The sequence below is a fragment of the Mytilus californianus genome, unplaced genomic scaffold (assembly GCF_021869535.1).
Source record: "Mytilus californianus isolate M0D057914Y unplaced genomic scaffold, xbMytCali1.0.p SCAF_1, whole genome shotgun sequence".
NCBI lineage: Eukaryota > Metazoa > Mollusca > Bivalvia > Mytilida > Mytilidae > Mytilus > Mytilus californianus.
Window position 1 is genome coordinate 51,552,198 of NW_026262581.1, and position 5,000 is coordinate 51,557,197.

Below are 5,000 nucleotides of genomic sequence, written 5' to 3' on the forward strand. Positions count from 1 at the left end.
TGCTAAACACACGACTTCCGGCGCTTCCTATCTTTATATATCAAAAATTTTAACACTTCTGTGTCTACGACCATATCACGTTGAAAACACCGGTTCTCGTCCGATCACCGAAGTTAAGCAACGTCGAGCTCGGTTAGTACTTGGATGGGTGACCGCCTGGGAATACCGGGTGTTGTAGACATTTCTTTTTTCTTCAAGTTTTTTTTTTACTTATAATTTTTCACACCTTCAGATAAGTGAAAAAGTTAAAAGATTTGATTACTTAACAAAATTTTATAGCAAGGTTCAGAACAGCAGCAAAGTGAGTCAAACTAAGTTTTCTCCCCTTGCTACTGTTCTATAAAAGAATGTCATAGCGACGGCTTCTGAAACTGAGGCTATATACGTTGGATTTCGCCCGTCAGGACGGGTAAGTGATTTTTATTCTTTACTTTCAAAACTGCTCTACCGGTTATGGCACTTTTGACACGTCTCTGTATTTGTGTTCACAGCTGCGTTTTGTATCACGAAATAAGACTGCCCCTTTTTTTTCAGGGCGAAATACGTTTTCCCGCTTTAGTTCTGTCTGCACGATTTGCCCGTGCATTTCGTTTGACACAAAATTTCGGCGGACCTACCCCTGCTGTGCGGTTTGTACATTTGTGCATTTTTTTTTCTATTGAAATATTCATTTTTGCCCCTTTTTTTTATACCCGACAACTTTCTTATTTCATTATACAAATTCTGTTAAGAAATGCTAAACACACGACTTCCGGCGCTTCCTAACTTTATATATCAAAAATTTTAACACTTCTGTGTCTACGACCATATCACGTTGAAAACACCGGTTCTCGTCCGATCACCGAAGTTAAGCAACGTCGAGCTCGGTTAGTACTTGGATGGGTGACCGCCTGGGAATACCGGGTGTTGTAGACATTTCTTTTTTCTTCAAGTTTTTTTTTTACTTATAATTTTTCACACCTTCAGATAAGTGAAAAAGTTAAAAGATTTGATTACTTAACAAAATTTTATAGCAAGGTTCAGAACAGCAGCAAAGTGAGTCAAACTAAGTTTTCTCCCCTTGCTACTGTTCTATAAAAGAATGTCATAGCGACGGCTTCTGAAACTGAGGCTATATACGTTGGATTTCGCCCGTCAGGACGGGTAAGTGATTTTTATTCTTTACTTTCAAAACTGCTCTACCGGTTATGGCACTTTTGACACGTCTCTGTATTTGTGTTCACAGCTGCGTTTTGTATCACGAAATAAGACTGCCCCTTTTTTTTCAGGGCGAAATACGTTTTCCCGCTTTAGTTCTGTCTGCACGATTTGCCCGTGCATTTCGTTTGACACAAAATTTCGGCGGACCTACCCCTGCTGTGCGGTTTGTACATTTGTGCATTTTTTTTTTCTATTGAAATATTCATTTTTGCCCCTTTTTTTTATACCCGACAACTTTCTTATTTCATTATACAAATTCTGTTAAGAAATGCTAAACACACGACTTCCGGCGCTTCCTAACTTTATATATCAAAAATTTTAACACTTCTGTGTCTACGACCATATCACGTTGAAAACACCGGTTCTCGTCCGATCACCGAAGTTAAGCAACGTCGAGCTCGGTTAGTACTTGGATGGGTGACCGCCTGGGAATACCGGGTGTTGTAGACATTTCTTTTTTCTTCAAGTTTTTTTTTTACTTATAATTTTTCACACCTTCAGATAAGTGAAAAAGTTTAAAGATTTGATTACTTAACAAAATTTTATAGCAAGGTTCAGAACAGCAGCAAAGTGAGTCAAACTAAGTTTTCTCCCCTTGCTACTGTTCTATAAAAGAATGTCATAGCGACGGCTTCTGAAACTGAGGCTATATACGTTGGATTTCGCCCGTCAGGACGGGTAAGTGATTTTTATTCTTTACTTTCAAAACTGCTCTACCGGTTATGGCACTTTTGACACGTCTCTGTATTTGTGTTCACAGCTGCGTTTTGTATCACGAAATAAGACTGCCCCTTTTTTTTCAGGGCGAAATACGTTTTCCCGCTTTAGTTCTGTCTGCACGATTTGCCCGTGCATTTCGTTTGACACAAAATTTCGGCGGACCTACCCCTGCTGTGCGGTTTGTACATTTGTGCATTTTTTTTCTATTGAAATATTCATTTTTGCCCCTTTTTTTTATACCCGACAACTTTCTTATTTCATAATACAAATTCTGTTAAGAAATGCTAAACACACGACTTCCGGCGCTTCCTAACTTTATATATCAAAAATTTTAACACTTCTGTGTCTACGACCATATCACGTTGAAAACACCGGTTCTCGTCCGATCACCGAAGTTAAGCAACGTCGAGCTCGGTTAGTACTTGGATGGGTGACCGCCTGGGAATACCGGGTGTTGTAGACATTTCTTTTTTCTTCAAGTTTTTTTTTTACTTATAATTTTTCACACCTTCAGATAAGTGAAAAAGTTAAAAGATTTGATTACTTAACAAAATTTTATAGCAAGGTTCAGAACAGCAGCAAAGTGAGTCAAACTAAGTTTTCTCCCCTTGCTACTGTTCTATAAAAGAATGTCATAGCGACGGCTTCTGAAACTGAGGCTATATACGTTGGATTTCGCCCGTCAGGACGGGTAAGTGATTTTTATTCTTTACTTTCAAAACTGCTCTACCGGTTATGGCACTTTTGACACGTCTCTGTATTTGTGTTCACAGCTGCGTTTTGTATCACGAAATAAGACTGCCCCTTTTTTTTCAGGGCGAAATACGTTTTCCCGCTTTAGTTCTGTCTGCACGATTTGCCCGTGCATTTCGTTTGACACAAAATTTCGGCGGACCTACCCCTGCTGTGCGGTTTGTACATTTGTGCATTTTTTTTTCTATTGAAATATTCATTTTTGCCCCTTTTTTTTATACCCGACAACTTTCTTATTTCATTATACAAATTCTGTTAAGAAATGCTAAACACACGACTTCCGGCGCTTCCTAACTTTATATATCAAAAATTTTAACACTTCTGTGTCTACGACCATATCACGTTGAAAACACCGGTTCTCGTCCGATCACCGAAGTTAAGCAACGTCGAGCTCGGTTAGTACTTGGATGGGTGACCGCCTGGGAATACCGGGTGTTGTAGACATTTCTTTTTTCTTCAAGTTTTTTTTTTACTTATAATTTTTCACACCTTCAGATAAGTGAAAAAGTTTAAAGATTTGATTACTTAACAAAATTTTATAGCAAGGTTCAGAACAGCAGCAAAGTGAGTCAAACTAAGTTTTCTCCCCTTGCTACTGTTCTATAAAAGAATGTCATAGCGACGGCTTCTGAAACTGAGGCTATATACGTTGGATTTCGCCCGTCAGGACGGGTAAGTGATTTTTATTCTTTACTTTCAAAACTGCTCTACCGGTTATGGCACTTTTGACACGTCTCTGTATTTGTGTTCACAGCTGCGTTTTGTATCACGAAATAAGACTGCCCCTTTTTTTTTCAGGGCGAAATACGTTTTCCTGCTTTAGTTCTGTCTGCACGATTTGCCCGTGCATTTCGTTTGACACAAAATTTCGGCGGACCTACCCCTGCTGTGCGGTTTGTACATTTGTGCATTTTTTTTTTCTATTGAAATATTCATTTTTGCCTCTTTTTTTTTTATACCCGACAACTTTCTTATTTCATTATACAAATTCTGTTAAGAAATGCTAAACACACGACTTCCGGCGCTTCCTATATTTATATATCAAAAATTTTAACACTTCTGTGTCTACGACCATATCACGTTGAAAACACCGGTTCTCGTCCGATCACCGAAGTTAAGCAACGTCGAGCTCGGTTAGTACTTGGATGGGTGACCGCCTGGGAATACCGGGTGTTGTAGACATTTCTTTTTTCTTCAAGTTTTTTTTTTACTTATAATTTTTCACACCTTCAGATAAGTGAAAAAGTTAAAAGATTTGATTACTTAACAAAATTTTATAGCAAGGTTCAGAACAGCAGCAAAGTGAGTCAAACTAAGTTTTCTCCCCTTGCTACTGTTCTATAATAAAAGAATGTCATAGCGACGGCTTCTGAAACTGAGGCTATATACGTTGGATTTCGCCCGTCAGGACGGGTAAGTGATTTTTATTCTTTACTTTCAAAACTGCTCTACCGGTTATGGCACTTTTGACACGTCTCTGTATTTGTGTTCACAGCTGCGTTTTGTATCACGAAATAAGACTGCCCCTTTTTTTTTCAGGGCGAAATACGTTTTCCCGCTTTAGTTCTGTCTGCACGATTTGCCCGTGCATTTCGTTTGACACAAAATTTCGGCGGACCTACCCCTGCTGTGCGGTTTGTACATTTGTGCATTTTTTTTTCTATTGAAATATTCATTTTTGCCCCTTTTTTTATACCCGACAACTTTCTTATTTCATTATACAAATTCTGTTAAGAAATGCTAAACACACGACTTCCGGCGCTTCCTAACTTTATATATCAAAAATTTTAACACTTCTGTGTCTACGACCATATCACGTTGAAAACACCGGTTCTCGTCCGATCACCGAAGTTAAGCAACGTCGAGCTCGGTTAGTACTTGGATGGGTGACCGCCTGGGAATACCGGGTGTTGTAGACATTTCTTTTTTCTTCAAGTTTTTTTTTTACTTATAATTTTTCACACCTTCAGATAAGTGAAAAAGTTAAAAGATTTGATTACTTAACAAAATTTTATAGCAAGGTTCAGAACAGCAGCAAAGTGAGTCAAACTAAGTTTTCTCCCCTTGCTACTGTTCTATAAAAGAATGTCATAGCGACGGCTTCTGAAACTGAGGCTATATACGTTGGATTTCGCCCGTCAGGACGGGTAAGTGATTTTTATTCTTTACTTTCAAAACTGCTCTACCGGTTATGGCACTTTTGACACGTCTCTGTATTTGTGTTCACAGCTGCGTTTTGTATCACGAAATAAGACTGCCCCTTTTTTTTTCAGGGCGAAATACGTTTTCCCGCTTTAGTTCTGTCTGCACGATTTGCCCGTGCATTT

The 5,000-nt window shown here is 38.7% G+C and overlaps 7 non-coding genes across 7 annotated transcripts; all 7 read left to right on the forward strand.

The window, feature by feature from the left end:
* The first annotated feature begins 62 nt into the window (after positions 1–62).
* Positions 63–181, forward strand: LOC127716416 (5S ribosomal RNA). The gene has a single exon (XR_007988914.1). It is a non-coding gene; the product is annotated as a 5S ribosomal RNA (ribosomal RNA).
* A 615-nt stretch (positions 182–796) lies between these two features.
* LOC127716426 (5S ribosomal RNA) lies at positions 797–915 on the forward strand. Its single transcript, XR_007988925.1, has one exon. It is a non-coding gene; the product is annotated as a 5S ribosomal RNA (ribosomal RNA).
* A 616-nt stretch (positions 916–1,531) lies between these two features.
* Positions 1,532–1,650, forward strand: LOC127716433 (5S ribosomal RNA). The gene has a single exon (XR_007988926.1). It is a non-coding gene; the product is annotated as a 5S ribosomal RNA (ribosomal RNA).
* Positions 1,651–2,264: 614 nt separating this feature from the next.
* LOC127716438 (5S ribosomal RNA) lies at positions 2,265–2,383 on the forward strand. Its single transcript, XR_007988928.1, has one exon. It is a non-coding gene; the product is annotated as a 5S ribosomal RNA (ribosomal RNA).
* A 615-nt stretch (positions 2,384–2,998) lies between these two features.
* On the forward strand, positions 2,999–3,117 carry LOC127716443 (5S ribosomal RNA). Its single transcript, XR_007988932.1, has one exon. It is a non-coding gene; the product is annotated as a 5S ribosomal RNA (ribosomal RNA).
* Positions 3,118–3,736: 619 nt separating this feature from the next.
* On the forward strand, positions 3,737–3,855 carry LOC127716447 (5S ribosomal RNA). Its single transcript, XR_007988933.1, has one exon. It is a non-coding gene; the product is annotated as a 5S ribosomal RNA (ribosomal RNA).
* Positions 3,856–4,473: 618 nt separating this feature from the next.
* On the forward strand, positions 4,474–4,592 carry LOC127716449 (5S ribosomal RNA). Its single transcript, XR_007988935.1, has one exon. It is a non-coding gene; the product is annotated as a 5S ribosomal RNA (ribosomal RNA).
* The last annotated feature ends 408 nt before the right edge of the window (positions 4,593–5,000 follow it).